This window comes from Halichoerus grypus, chromosome 1, assembly GCF_964656455.1.
Source record: "Halichoerus grypus chromosome 1, mHalGry1.hap1.1, whole genome shotgun sequence".
NCBI classification, from domain to species: Eukaryota; Metazoa; Chordata; class Mammalia; order Carnivora; family Phocidae; genus Halichoerus; species Halichoerus grypus.
This window is the reverse complement of record NC_135712.1, coordinates 118,552,299-118,567,781: the sequence shown is the minus strand read 5'-3', so window position 1 is coordinate 118,567,781 and position 15,483 is coordinate 118,552,299. Positions and strand designations below refer to the sequence as shown.

Sequence of the window (15,483 nt, the reverse complement as noted above, 5' to 3'; positions counted from 1 at the left end):
GGAGTCAAGGGACTCTTTCTTGAGAAAAGGCATTTAAGCAAGTCCTTGAAGGATGTAGAGTTTCCATAAAAGAGATGTGGAGAAGGGGCACTTGGGTGGCTCAATCAGTTAAGCATCCAACTCTTGATTTTTCCTCAGGTCATGATCTCAGGGTCATGAGATCAAGCCCCATATAGGGCTCTGTGCTCAGCAGGGAGTGTGCTTGAGATTCTCTCTCTCCCTCTCCCTCTGCCCCCTGCCTTTAAAGTAAATAAATAGGGGCTCCTGGGTGGCTCAGTTGATTAAGCATCTGCCTTCTGCTCAGGTCATGATCTCAGGGTCCTGGGATCGAGCCCTGCATCTGGCTCCCTGGTGAGCAGGGAGTCTGCTTCTCCCTCTTCCTCTGCCCCTCCTCTCCAACCCCCCATCCCTGCTCATGCACGCACTCGCGCTCTGTCTCAAATAAATAAAATATCTTTTAAAAAGATAAATCTTTTAAAAGAGAGAGATGAGGAGAAGGCATTTGAGATGGGAAGAATAGCAGGAGAACAAGAGAGCATGGACCATATTCAGGGAAAGGTAGTGAGTCCAACTGAGTTAGAACTGGCCTATACAGGCATCAAGTGGGAAATAAAAGTGAGAACGTTCAGTGGCAAACAATAATGGTCTTGTATGTCCAGCTGGGAAATATGAATGTATTAAACCAATAGGAGTCTATTGAGTATATTTGAACAGGGGAGTGTCACAGCTATGCATCAGGGGCAAGCTGTTGTGACTAGCTCATGGGGAGAGCGATAGGGAGGAAAGGCAGGGCAGAAACCAGAGACAGGGAGACCAGTTAGAAGGCTCCCACAGTCCATCAGGGAAAGGGGGGAGTGTGGGAGGGGAAGACGTGAAATGGGAAAGGAACAGATGCAAAGGAAAGAACACCATCTGACATCTCAGTGAAGAAGGAGTAACTAAAGCTGCCACTGAGGTTTTGCCCAGAGTGCTGCCTGTGAGGGAAACTTCAAAGGTGGGTAAGGAGCTGCATTTAAGAGGTGCTGAGTTGGAGGTGGTGACAGCCCCCTGGGGGCTTTGTGCCGCAGAGGAAAGCTAGAGCTAGCTTGGGAGTCATTACATATAAGAAAAAGTCAAGAGGTGGGAGAAAAGATTTTCTAGAGAGAGAATATAGGGAGGCAAAGGGTGAGGATGGAGCCTTATGAGAAAAGAATGAAGGACCTAGGGAGGACCCAGAGAGAAGTCTGGCAAGGGAGAAAGGAAGAACTGCAAGAGAACAGGACTCCAGCAGCCAGCCAGCAGAAGGGGTTTCCCAGTGGAGGGAGCCGGAAGTGCCAGACGATGGCGGGGGGTCGGGGGGGTGGGTGCTGAGCTCAGGATGCCATTGGATCAACAAGGGCTAGATCATGTTTGTTGGCACTTTTATTTTTGAGGTAATATGACTTGCAGAATGAATATTAAATGGGTTCATTTCCAAGAATTTGTAGTTTGCACAAATCAAGAATCACTGTTAAATTTGATCCTAGCTAGCCCCTCAAAACACTTTTTTTTTTTTTTTTAAGATTTTATTTATTTATTTGACAGCGAACACAAGCAGGGAGAGTGGGAGAGGGAGAAGCAGACTCCCTGCAGAGCAGGAAGCCCAATGCGGGGCTCGATCCCAGGACCCTGGGATCATGACCTGAGCCGAAGGCAGACACTTAATGACTGAGCCACCCAGACGCCCCCCAAAACACTTCTGATTACTAAAAATACAGCTCTTAAATGCGGTTTCGATAGTAGTCATTTGTACACTTTATTCTGTTGTGAGCAGACAGACCAGAGAATATCTGTTGATAGGATAAGTTCTTTAAGAACTACATTTCTGTTGATGCAAGAGGTTTGCTAAAAGTAATTTAATTCCTTTGCCTTTTACTAAATGGCTAATGTATGATGTATGTATGTGTGAGAGAGAAAGAGTGTGTGTATATGTGTGTGTGTGTTTTCATGGGCATATGAGCTTAATACAATGGAATGAGAAGACTGGGGTCAGATAAATCTAGTTTCACAACCTCACCGGGCCATTTTCCAGGCTTGTGACTTCAGAAACGTTACTCTCTCTGTAAGTGTAACTTTTTCCATCTATAACTCAAATAAGATTATTTTGAAGATTGAGAAATGTGTAATTTGGTCAGGATCTGTACCATAGTAGGAAGTTAATAAATGTTGATTCCCTTCCCCTTACAACCTTGTATAGGTATGTAAATTTCTGTGTAATATGCCTTATCTTTATGACTTATTTTAATGTGTTGATTTTATCATGGAAAGAGCACTCCTCCCGCTGTAGCTAATCTATCCCGTGATAATTCAACTGATTGGCAACTAATACGGATAAGAATCCACCTGGGGAATATATTAAAACATGGGTTCCCAGGCCCACAATCCAGAGATTCTGAGGATGTGGATTTGGGGGAGGGCCTGGGAATCTTCATTTTAAACAGGCAGTGCAAGATGAGGATTAACAAGTGCCAGTTTCTGGGAAGCAGAGGATGGGGAAGACCTGAGCCTCGATATGCTGATTGCAAATCCAGTTTCTTCTTTTTTTTTTTTTAAAGATTTTATTTATTTGTGAGAGAGCGAGCAAGAAAGCACACACAAGTGGGGGAGCTGTAGGCAGAGGGAGAAGCAGGCTCCCCGCTGAGCAAGGAGCCGGATGCGGGACTCGATCCCAGAACCCTGGGATCACGACCTGAGCTGAAGGCAGACACTTAACCGATGAAGCCACCCAGGTGTCCCTGCAAATCCAGTTTCTATCAGACATAGGTCTATGCCCCAGTGTTTTATATTTGTATCATTAACGTTTGTGGATTTTATCTGTAATAAGATAAAAACAGCCCAGCCCCAGATAGTCAAGGCATGCCAGGATTCTCACCCCTCACCGTCTCCGGCTGCAGCACATCCACAGCAGTACTGGGTGACGTGCAGCCCCCAAATCAGCTTCTCTTCCTGTAGGATAAATGGTGACACCCTGTCCCTGTGCCGAGTTTGCAAAAGCAATGTAACTTTAATTGTTGTGACAAATAATATATTTAATGGCGGCAGCATTGCCCAGTGATGCCATTAAAATATATTTTGACACATTTTTCTATATGACTCAGTGTCCTCTGGTTGGTAAACATCTCTGCTACGTGATTACATTTCTGTGCCTGTCTGCATCTTGGAGTCGTAGAATTTTTAGGCCAGTTCACATTGCTCATCTGTCCCAACCTCATATTATAGATGAGAAAATAATTGATCCTATTTTTCCTCCTAGTGCTAGCTCTCTTCCTTGCTTATTCACAAGAAAGGATTGAGACATATGTATATTCTTGATATTTAAGCTATGTAAGGAAAATATAAAACATATTTGACTTGTTCTTACTGAATTGTGCTTTATACTCCCTGCACATAATTTAAAAATCAGATAACAGGAATAAATTTTTTAAAATTAGACCGAGTCCTTTTATAATGTTGTTGGCATTCTGTTGATGGTTTGCTTCTTTTGGAGGATGCCAGTAGCCTGGAGCCTTCCTAGAAATACGAATTTCTGTCTGTTCCCATAGAGCCCAAGGGGAGAAGACGGAGCAATTTTCATGAAGTGAGTTCTATACCTTATGTGCATTATTTCAGCCATCTTACGAGAATGTCAGAATAACCTGGTGTGGTGGAAATTGAGGCGAAGAGGCTCAGTAATGCAGCTGATGAGATTTTCACACCCTGGGGTCTGACTCCAAAGTCCAGCCTCTTCTCTCCATACCCCATGTTGTTTGCCCAGCTACAGAGAGAGAATATGAAATAGATCACTGTTCCTGATTTTAGCTTAGAGACTCAGAGACCCTTGTCCCTGATATTACTGTAACCTCAGAATTTTTGACAAGAAGCAGGTGAAGCTAACTTGAAATTATTCAACAAATATTAGCTATGTGCCAGGTACCAGATCAGGACCCTCAACTTGTGGGGCCTCCTCATCTCCCCCAGCTGTCCTTATCTATTGTCCATGTGCTACTTCAGGCTTTCCTTTTAAAGTGAAGACACCAGTGGATTTCTACACTGATGAGACCCATGGATTTGTGTCTTGTTATGGCTCTTACTGTCCCTATGGAGGGCTCAGTGTTCCCAGAATCACTGTGCCAGTTGAAAGTTTAGAATAGTTCCTTGGGGGATTGCCCAGAGGTGCTCAGCAAGTGTTTGTTGATGACCCTCTAAGGCCCTCAGGAAGGCTACGGTGGGGGAGAGGGAAAGAGCCCAGAGCCCTGCAGAGGGAGGTTGGGGGAGATAAAACACACCATGGTGTGAGAGACCAGACCAGCCAGGAGGCCTGGGACTTGTCCCAGTGACCCACTGTGCGACCTTGGGAAGGAGAGTCCTGTAACTTTGCTGGCTTGGTTTCCTCATCTGTAACCAAAGAAGGTTTGGCTCAGTGATGACCAAGGTTTCTTCTAGCTCTTGAGATGCAGTAATTCTGTTCCCTCTCCAGCAGAGAAGCAGAGGTGCTGGGACAAGCAGGTGGAAAGGTGGGGTGAGAGTTAACTCTACGTTTGAGGTCTGCCAGGGGTCCTGATTTCAGAGTTCCCTCCGACTCTTCTCATAGATAGACTAGTACCAGCCAGGCTTTGGGTTCTGCTTTTACCTTATATACTTTTGAGGAAAGTGTGTGAATTTAAGGGTGGGAGATGGTTTGTTTTGGAGAAAATTAGGATTCTTACCAAAAGACGGAGACTGGCTGGGAATCAATCAAAAAATGATAAAATGGGAGGGAGGGAATCATGGTTTTCAAATTTTGTGGCTAGAAAGAACCTTAGGAATAAACTAGTCCAACCTCCTCACATTCTAGATAAGGAGACATCAGAAGGATTTACTCAAGATCACACAGGTAGTAGCAAACTGGGAAGAGAACCCGGTGTCCAGTGCCCAGTCCAGTACCCTGTCTGCAGAAGCAGGTGGGCCCTGTCTTAAGGCAGGTGATCAGGAGAACAAAAGATGGCAGTCAGCAGGCAGAGCTTAAAGAGGGGCTGAAGCTGTTCTGTTGGAGAGAGGGGACCATAATGCCAGTTGGGCTTCTAGTTCGCAGTTGGGCACCATGATGCAAAACTTCCATCCTGTTCACCACTTGGATTCTTGTCAATTAAAGTAGTCAAGAGGGGCACCTGGGTGGCTCAGACTGTTAAGCATCAACCTTCGGCTCAGGTCATGACCCCAGGGTTCTGGGATCGAGCCCCACATCAGGCTCTCTGCCCAGCAGGGAGCCTGCTTCTCCTTCACCCTCTGCCACTCCCCCTGCTTGTGCGCTCTCTCTCTCTCTGTCAAATAAATAAATAAAATCTTAAAAAATATATTAAAAAAATTAAGCAGTCAATAAAATGTCTTTTTAAACTGGGAGAGGCAGAAGGCGGTTTCCTATTTTTTAAAGCACTTTTTTCTCTCTAATTTAAATGCAAATTGCTGAGCTATAAAATAATTTAGTTTTGAGAGGAATCAAATATTTTCTGAAGAATATGAAGAGGAAGACCCAACTCGCACTGGTCTGCGTGTGTTCTGCTGGCCACTTTTATGCCATGTGTTCATCCCATGCTGCATTTTCATGAGAAATCCAGTGGCCGTTTAAATCCTGGAGGAACATCCTGGGGTTATTTCAGCAGTCCGTGAAGGCAGGCTTTGTGCAAGGTGAGGTAGATATGAGCTGTCACTTCCTTCCTGCTTTGTGAGTTGGATATTGTTTCTAGGCCCCATTTTGTTTGTGTTATTCCTGTTCATGTGTTAGAACAACTTCTGATTATTTGTAGAGTTGATTACAATTAGATAATAAGACCACCAATTCAGTAAAAACAAAGCTGAATTTATTATCTCGCCAGGCAAGAGAGACCCACCACATTTGGAATCGCAGTCTCCCCAAACTTGTGTTCATGTTCATGTAGGCACAGAGATTTCTGATTAGCTCTGTTAGAAGGTTGATTCGCTTCTAGACCAAAGAGAGGATTTCCTTTTTAAAAAATCTGCTCAGCGGGGTGCCTGGGTGGCTCAGTTGGTTGGGGCATCCGACTCTTGATTTCGGCTCAGGTCATGGTCTCGGGGTCGTGGGATCGAGCCCTGGGTGGGGAATGTGCTTGGGATGCTCTCTCTCCCTCTGCCCCTCCCCCTGCTCGTGCTCTAAATAAATAAATAAATAAATAAAAATCTTTTAAAAAACAAAACCCATCTACTCAGCATTCTGGTCCCTCCCTGCTTATACCGGCTTATTCTGGTCTTGAAGGCCCTGACACGAGCTCAGAGAGAAAGGCTCCTCAAGGGCGCGGCGCTGTCTCTGTGCTGGTGGGTGGAAGCAGCTGACAGTCTCCCAGGAGCCAAAGTCATGCCTGCCTCCTGGTGCCTGCTGCGGAACCATACCTTTTGCGGTGTGTTCCGCCCTCCCCTTGGACTAACGGGAGTTCCGCCTTTGCTTTCACGGGAGGACCCCCTTGAGGAAGCAGAAGACACGAGGATAGATGGAAAAAGCCGTGAGTGTCAGAGACATGAAGCCCCGAAGAGGATTTTACTCAGATGTTAGAGAACTGGCCTACACTGAGTGCTGTGCTCAATAGGGTTAAAAAAAGAATCCGACCTTTAAAATTTGTCCTGTCGAGGTCTAGCAAATCTGAACTTTCTTTAGCCACTGCACACTCTTAAGTTGACTTTGTGCACAGAAGCACTGTCGATTACCTGGGAAACACATGTTTTCCTAAATGAATGTGCACTGCAGAGTGAGTCTTGTACCCTGTTTTGTTGTATATTTAACATTCTTCATATTTGGTTTTGGTTTTGACATTTTCAGGAAATCACTCAAGAGCTTTTTGCCACTTTTGAATCATCTATTTTAAGACTTTCTTTTCTATTTATTGTTACAAGTTTCTGATAAGGTGATTTGTGCGTCTCTATTTTAGGAAATACTTTTTGAGGACTTTTTTTTTTTTTTTTAATGAAGTTTAGATGGGAGTCTTCCCTCCAATCCTCGACGCTACCTTACATTAAAAATGATCTATTTCTTCGCCCCATGAGGTTCCCTTGCTTAGGGAGGATAAAAAAAGTCGGGTGATTAGTCATTGTGACGTTCAGCAAACAAATCCTTTGGAGGCCTTGATTCATGTTACTGGTCAGAATAAAAGGTTGTATCTGCCTCTAGACAGTTACTGTCATGAAAGGTAAGTGCTGTGTATTCCCAGAAGGTCCCTGGAGTGTCCTGTTTGTTGTGTTCAGGCTTCTAAACCCGGTGGCCATTTTCTGTGAGTTTGAATCCCTGTGAGAAGCTCCTCCCCCTGTGGAGTCTCTGAGCATTTGTTTTCTAAAATGAAAGCACAAGCAGAGACTCGAGCTGTTCTGCAGAACAGCCTGTTCTTCAGATTTTTTTTAGATCAGTATATTTAAAAGCATAAGTTTTAAACAGCCTATTGTGGGTTTCTATCTGCAGTGGCTTTGGGTTTGTTTGGGGGATTTCACTATTTTTTTTGGTGGAGACAGCTTATCTATTGCTGTGATTGCTCCCTGTCCCCCCCACCCCACCCCCCAAGATACTTTCGGTCCACCAGGTGAGCAGGGGAACTATTCGGATACCTGACTCCTGCCAGAAACCTTCCTTCAGCTTCAACGCAGTGTCTTTTGGAGTGAAATTGGCAGAAGCTCCCCGGGACTCCGTTCCTTTCATAGTCTTCCCTCCTCCTGCCTTTTCCACCCATCAGTTTTCCCCAGGCGATTTCTTTTGTCTAAACCGCCGCGTGTCCATTTGTGTGACCAGCCAGAGTTTTTGCAGCATTTCCACAGCGCGGAAGCTCCTGTGCCTCTCGCTGTGCGTCCGGCCTACCGATGGCCTTGCCTGACAGCTCTGCCAGTCACCTGTGGCCTGGACCCCGGGAGGAGGTGACCGTTTCACAATGCCGTGCCGCCTCGGGGAGCTGTGCTGCCATGCCTGGCCTCGCTCCAGAGAGTGCAATGTTGCCAGCGGGGCCTTCAAACTGGAAAAATGGGAGGGGGAAGAGAAATGATGGAAAACACGGGAGGAGGAAACGTGTGTGCCAGGAAAGTACGTCCGTGGACTCGAATACATGAGAGCTCAGGTCCGTGAACGTGCTCTCTGTGCCTGGGCACCTTACCGGGTGCGGGGAAAACACTGCGAACCCTGGGCTGTTTACGGACAGTGGGGAGGAAGTGGGGGCAGAACGGGGCAAGAGCATCAGCAGCTTTTCTCCTGGAGGCCCTGGACCAGCGCCGCAGGCCAAAACGATCAGCTCTGCATCCCCACCCCCACACCAGGGTCTCTAGAGCAGAATCTGCTTCCTCGGGTTGACCACCATTGTTCTACTGAGTAGTTTGCAAAGATTCCCTGGAGACAGTTGTGCTCTTGGGGGATATGCTTTATTGTGTTGATCCCTTTGTGTGAAGCCCAGACTGCTAGGTTGTCCTGGCTGCATTGCTGTGGTCTAGTTTTTCGAATTGTTGTTTGTGTGACGCAGTGCTGAAGCGTGGTGTGGTCCAGAATACTCCGACCCAGTAAGGAGCCACTGGTAAAGGCCTGTGCATTCTCAACAATTATTGCTGCCCGCACTACATCATCTGCTAACGATGAGTACGGAACCTCTTTTGAAAAGGAAAGCTGGGTGCCTCCAAGAGTATAAATCTGATTTTGTGGAGCTCAAGCTGACCTTAGGGTTAAAGTGACTTTTGGAGCAAAGTGAAGAGTTTGTTCTCTGCCACTCTGCCCCCTGGCATTCATATATTAAGAAATTTTCCACATGGGCGTGAACAAACTGGAGGAATCCTGAAGAAATATTCTGTGACCCAAATATATTCCGTGTCATGGCTTCTCACCACCTGTCTTTCTTTAAGATGGAGTACTTCAGTAGTTTCGGAAGCTTGAATACTAATACCTCACCACATAAATTTTAGGAGGACAGTGAATCCCTGTACAGAGACTGGAACCTTGTAGGCAGAAAAAAACTTAGAAGTGGTTTATACTTACGTTATTGTAGATTAGGGTCTAAAGATACATACAGGGGCAGGAAGAGAATATGAACATTCAATGTGGGCTGGGTATAAGAAGATGGAATGGCAAAATGGTGACAAAATGGTGGCATGACATTTTTTTTGAAATACTGTAGCCAGATGAAACCTCTCTGCAGGCTGAATCCAGCCTCTGGACTACCCGCATGCCAGTTAGAGAGCCACACCATCTGACTCAGCCCACCAGTCTGCATTTCCTCGGTGGCAGCCTGCCCAGTCTTTTCCTGCAGAGCACTGGGCTTGAAGTTCTCCAAGACCCATCCCAAGGAAAAGTCATGGCCATTGAACCTTCTCCATGTCACAGCAAATAAGGGAGCCACTTTGGAGATAAACTGTGTCCGTGTCATACAGGCCAAGCGATTTGTCAGTAGAATCAGCAGCAAAACACAGCATGTATGTCCAAGGACATCTGGAGGACATCTGGGGAGGCATCAGACACAGCAGCCTTGATTAAGCTGCTCAGTGCACCATGTGCCCATCTCAGGATAGAACAGGAAGAACCCACCAAAGGAAGCCGCTCCCTGTTCAGGCATGTTACTCCCAAGGCAGTGGAACGGAGCCAAGACTGCAGAGGCTAACCTGGCTGGCACTGGGCCATGGGGTGACAGTGAAGACAGCAGGTGTTTTGCCATATACCTAGTCTCTGGTGTTGACTGGCTCGGCCCAAAGATGCTTTCTGAAATACCAAGCAGTTAGCCACTTCCTAATTATTCCCAGACGGGGACAGTGTGAGAATTGGCCTCTGTCTCTGTTGACACTTGATTGACCTTTTGCATGTCCTGGAATTTATAATGCCTTGCCTTTTTTCTCAGTCTCTTTTCACCACTCCTGTTTTCCTTAGCTCTCTTGGAGCTGAGTCATAATGTCTATAAAGCGCTTTAGCACAGGGCCTCGCATGTAGAAAGTGCCCAGTAAATATTAGCTCTTATTGTCATTGGCCTCATCATCCTCACCGTCATAACAATTATCATTTCACCAGCCGGTAAGGGGACTTGGTTTTCTTAAACCTTCAACTCAGCTGTGTACCTCAGCTGTCTCCACCTGATGTAAACGAAGATGGACCACATGTAAGTGGCCCACTGCATCAGAAAGTGCACTTCACGAGATGCCCAGCTGACTCGTGCACATTAATGCGTGGGGAACACTGCTCTAGATGGCGTGGTGAAGCACAGGGAGAGACTTGCAGAGAGACCAGTCCCTATGGGTTTGCTAGCTAGGAGATACTTTGGGACAGTCTTAGCGGGTAGGGGCTGGGAGATGTGCCTTTTACATTCTACCGTTGGAATATATGATGGGGTGGTTTTGACCACACTAGGAATCTGATTCTGAAGGCTAGTGTTCCCTGGCTGTGACTTTAACCTGAACATAGCACCTGGTTCCTTTCCACCCTCCCCACCCCCCACGGCCCTTCTGGCCATGCAAACCATGTTGCCAAGAAGGGAGATTCCTGTGGTAAGAGGCCAGAAAACCTTCGTGTGTCAGAGAGGCAACACACATCTTTATAACGTAGGACTGCCGTGCTGGAACGCGTAGCAGTGTGACAATGGGGAGTGATGGGCTCTCAGCAAGGACTGGGGGACTCTGGTAGGCGTGAGAAGGGAGGCATAACTGAACCTTCTTTAATGGTGGTGACTGAGAGTTTTGCCTGCTCCTAAGGAAATATTCTGAAAGATAGAAATAACCAATCCCAACAACCAATGCCGCTTCAGTGACGTGTCTGGACTGGAAGCTACTAGGGTGGTGAGAACAAAATGGCCACAGTATCTTAGAGACGAAATCCTAACTTCCTATCAAATTAGTTTAGAAAGTGAATTAATGGAAAGCCTTTTCAGCCTTTCAAAGCTTTCACCTGTGTTTTGAGGGTGTAACGTGGTCTAGCATTTTGTTAATTTATGATTGGGGTGATTTTTTCCAGTCTGCATGGTGCTTTCAGATGGCCCTGTGTCCTGCACACTGAGTAGCCTGGGGTCCCTTGGGCAGCATAAGACTTGGAGGTGCAGCTATAGATCTTAGTCCCGCAACAGCTCTCTCTCTTCCTCTTTTCTTCCTCCTCTTCCTGCCACCGTCAGGGAACTTAGCTGTGAACTCTGGATCTCAGCTCCCTCTCCCATTTATCCAGAGGAGTTGTTGCCATGGTGTCTGTGGTAGGTTGAATGGTGGCCCCCAAAAGATACGTTCATATCCCTATGGCTGTGAATATGACCTTATTTGGAATCTTTGCAGATGTAAGTTAGTTAAGGATCTTGAGATGAGCTCATCCTAGATTGTGGGGTGGGCCCTAAATCCAAAGACAAGTGGCCTTCTAAGAAACACACAGAGGAGCAGCACAGAAGGAGGAGAAGGCCATGTGAAGACGTAGGCAGAGATTAGAGTGACAAAACCACAAACCAAAGACTGCCTGGAACCACCAGAAGCTGGAAAAAGCAAGGAAAGATTGTCCTCCAGAGTCTTCAGCGACACCTTGATTGCAAACTTCCAGCCTCCAGAAATGTGAGAGAATAAATTTCTGTTGTTGTTAGGTGGCGCCTGGGTGGCTCAGTCGTTAAGCGTCTGCCTTCGGCTCAGGTCGTGATCCCAGGGTCCTGGGATCGAGCCCCGCATCGGGCTTCCTGCTCTGCAGGAGGCCTGCTTCTCCCTCTCCCACTTCCCCTGCTTGTGTTCTCTCTCTCGCTGTGTATCTCGCTCTGTCAAATAAATAAAATCTTTAAAAAAAAAAAAAAAATTTCTGTTGTTGTTAAGTCACCACGTTTGTGCTAACTTGTTACAGCATTATTAGGAAGCTGATAACAGTGCCCAGTCCTAGTCTTGATTCAGAAATGCCTGGGAACTTGTTAAAAATCGATTTCTGGGGCTTGACCCCTGACCATTCTGATTCTGTCGGTGTGGGGTGGCATCCAGAAATTAAAGTTGTTTTCTGTTGTTGTTGTTTCATTTTAAGATTTTATTTATTTATTTGACAGAGAGTGAGAGAGCACAAGCAGGTGGGGAAGGGGGAGAGGGAGAAGCAGGCTCCCCGTGGAGCAGAGAGCCCGATTCGGGGCTCGATCCCAGGACCCTGGGATCATGACCTGAGTTGAAGGCAGATGCTTAACCATCTGAGCCACCCAGGTGCCCCAAAACTAAAGTTTTTAATAAGGGCCGCCAGGTGATTCTGATAATCTGTTACCCCTCGGTAGTGGTATTCCCGCAGCTCCTTCTGTTCGTCCACTCTGCCTTCCTTGGACCATTTCCCTGCTCGTGTTCTCGACCACCCCCGGTGTGTCAGTGCAGTGCACATCTGAATCTTCAGCCCAGTTTCCTTTCTATTTTGGATGCCTGTTGATTGAGGGCACCACCTGCATTTCCCACAGGCTCCTCGGGGAGCACAGACTTCATTATCCTCCTCATAAACCAGCTCTTTGATCCGGTTCCCTACCTGCCAGTGGCACATCAAGGTACTGGAACTGGGGTGTCAGCCTTCATTCTTCCCTCTCTCTCTCTCCTCTGATTTCCAGTGAGTTGATTCTTCCACCCAAATAGCTTTCCAATCTTTCTCCCGTGTTATTCCCTACCTTCTCCTTGCCTTCTTTCTAGACTCCCTCCAGACATCCTTCTCACCAAATGGTTCCCAGAATGATCTGTCTGCAAACTTGCCAAATGATTCCCGCTTAAAATCTTTTAAATGACTCACCGGTGTCCAGGCTCCTCAGAATCATCCGGAAATCTTTTTTTTTGAATTGCCATACCCAGTATTCACCCAAGACCAAACAAATCAGAATCTCCGGTTGGAGCCTAATGTTGGTTCTTTATCCAATTCCCATTGATGATTTCAGTATGCAGTTTAAGGTTGAGAACTTCTGGACTAGAGGATAAAATCCAAAGTCTTGGTAACATTCAAAACTCTTGACAACTAGATCCCTGCTAATCTCTCTCTCTCCATGAGGCCCTCCCCACAGCCTGTGCAGCACCCATCCCCCCCGCTTTGCCATTCCCTCAAGGTGTCATTCAATCTCACACCACCTTGCCTTTGTTTAGACCTCTGCCTGGAATAGACTGTTTTCTCTCTCGGATTCCAAAGAAATGCTTCCTGTCTTTCAAGACTTGGTTCCACTTCTCTCTCCCTGACTCTCCTTTCCCAAACTCAGTTTAAGGCTGCATCCTCCAGAGTCCTGGACACACTTGCTAGAGCACTTTGATCATCACAGAGGAGCTGTTTGTCTGCATGTCTGTCTCTTCCATTAGACTGTCGGCTCCAGGAGATTGCTCAGTGAGGGAAGAAATGAAGGATTAAACAAGGCCAAGGGGATGAAATAGTGTTTCTGCTTCTCTGAATTATTGGGCCCATGCTACCTTATACTCTCATTAGACACTTGTTAAGAAAACAGAACTCTACTTGGTTGTAATGAATGTAATTAAGTTGTAATAGTCGTGGTGGTTGTATGTAGGGCCACTAGTTGAATACTTAACTAGCCACAGTCTCCATAGTCATTGCTTCATTTAACTGACCCAATAATCATCTCAGACTTCATTCCCATTTTACAGAATGAATCAAACAAAATGCTTCGTAATCGGGTAATGCAAGATGGCAGAGAACACAGTGGAATGCATGGGTGATCACCTGGCCAGCAGTGTTAATGATGTACAGGCTGGTCAGGAGAAACTGGTTCTTTTGGTCAAAATAGCTCTTGATAAGTAGTCTTTTGAGTGGCATATTCATATTTGGCACTGAATTTGGCATAAAACAAACACAGCCGGGGCGCCTGGGTGGCTCAGTTGTTAAGCGGCTGCCTTCAGCTCAGGTCATGATCTCAGGGTCCTGGGATCGAGCCCCACATCGGGCTCCTTGCTCAGCGGGAAGCCTGCTTCTCCCTCTCCCACTCCCCCTGCTTGTGTTCCCTCTTTCACTGTCTCTCTCTCTGTCAAATAAATAAATAAAATCTTTAAAAAAACAAACAAACAAACACAGCCACTAAACATGTCACTCAAAAGATGAGATGGTGGTTTATATTTGCTAACGTTTGGAATCACATAAATACAGTCTTTCTTTTAAGTATGCTAGAAGGAGTTTGTGACCCAGAGTCACAAGACCAGGGTTGAAAACCCAACCTTGCCAATTACATGATTACAGGTTATGTGGTAGTATGATTTTGGCGTAATTTTTCTGAGCCTCAATGTCTTCATCTTTGAAATGGAAATAGTATCTTACAGCCAACAGGGGTGTTCTGAGAAAGAAAATGAAATGGTAGGTTTGAAAGTGATTTGTAAGTGGTCTGGACTAAACAGGAGTAAGGCTGTGTGTCCTTGTCCTTGTTCTGTGTTTGGGTTCAGAAGGTTGGCCTTTGGGAAGTGTCAGGATGCGGAAGGGTGGTGTTCTGCTGGGTCAGTGAATATGGGCCCTGAAACACTTGCAGGTTGTCTGATTTCCCAGTGGAGCAGAGTACGAAGATGCTCAGCCTCAAAAAAACAAATGGCACGAGCTAGTTAGAGGGGATGTGGGAATGGAGAGAAGTGGTTAGAAAATTAGAGTCTTGTTGTGCTTACTGAAAGAAGAGAGCCGAGAGAATATAACTGGTCAGGGTTTTGCATTGGTTCACCTGTAACCAAAGGCCAGCCCGGGGACCACAGTTCAACTCCACGGAGCCTGACATCTTGTTCTTTCAAGTAGAAGTTTTCTTTTCTGCAGCTCAGAAGTTTTCTGGATCTCCGCGCAAGAGCTCGCTTACCCTGAGGTCTCGGTGTCATGATTCTGAACATATTACTGCATTAAGACAGCCAGAGCTGTTCTTCACAGGGTCACTTCCTCATCGTGTAGATTCAGCCTCCTTCCTCCTCAAAAATGAAACCAAGGCTTTATCTTTTTTATTCTGATAGATTGAAAAATACTTTCCAAGTCCTGATCTTGAAATATGATCTGTGCGGGTGGGGGTGTGTGTGTGAGAAGAATAACCACATTCTGCCACTCTCTGGAGGTGGGCACAGAAAACAGTCCGGCCTTTTTGTCACAGACGTCGCCATCTTGAACTTAACCTGTAAGTTTCCGGAGCGCAGATCTGTGTGACATGTAAAAAAAATCGGTAGATCTATTATAAGACAGAATTGACGTTCTAAAAATATCCCAGCACACTGGGGATGATGAACAAAATGAACGTGATTAAATTTAGTCAGAATAAATGAGTGAATTTTTGAGCTTCAGTTAAAAAAATTCAGGCTTGGAAGTTTGGAAGCCAAGGAGGAAGAAGAAAACAAGGGAAGAAAGGAGAACTCCGTGCCAAAAACAGAAACACCTGTATCTCCTAAATAAAATCAGTTATCGAGCACTTATTATTTGCTTACTATTTGCACTTGCCGAGTGCTCAGTCACTCTCATTTAATCCTCCCACACCCTGTGAGGTGTGTAGTACTCACTCCATTTTATAGATGAGGAGACTGAGGCTCAGGGAGGTCAAGTCCTTTCTGTGGTCATGCTGTTAGTAAGCAGGT

The 15,483-nt window shown here is 46.0% G+C and overlaps 1 protein-coding gene across 13 annotated transcripts in view; it reads left to right on the top strand.

Annotated features, from left to right (window-relative positions):
• The window catches only part of ZBTB38 (zinc finger and BTB domain containing 38), a 164,553-nt gene that overhangs the window by 93,331 nt on the left and 55,739 nt on the right, over positions 1-15,483 (top strand). Inside the window, exon 1 of one of the 13 annotated variants that reach the window (XM_078071142.1) lies at positions 830-994. The exons of the other annotated variants lie outside the window; for them this stretch is intronic. The gene's annotated coding sequence lies outside the window, so the exon portion shown is untranslated. Of the gene's footprint in view, positions 1-829; positions 995-15,483 lie in introns of those variants that run through there. 13 annotated transcript variants of the gene reach the window in all.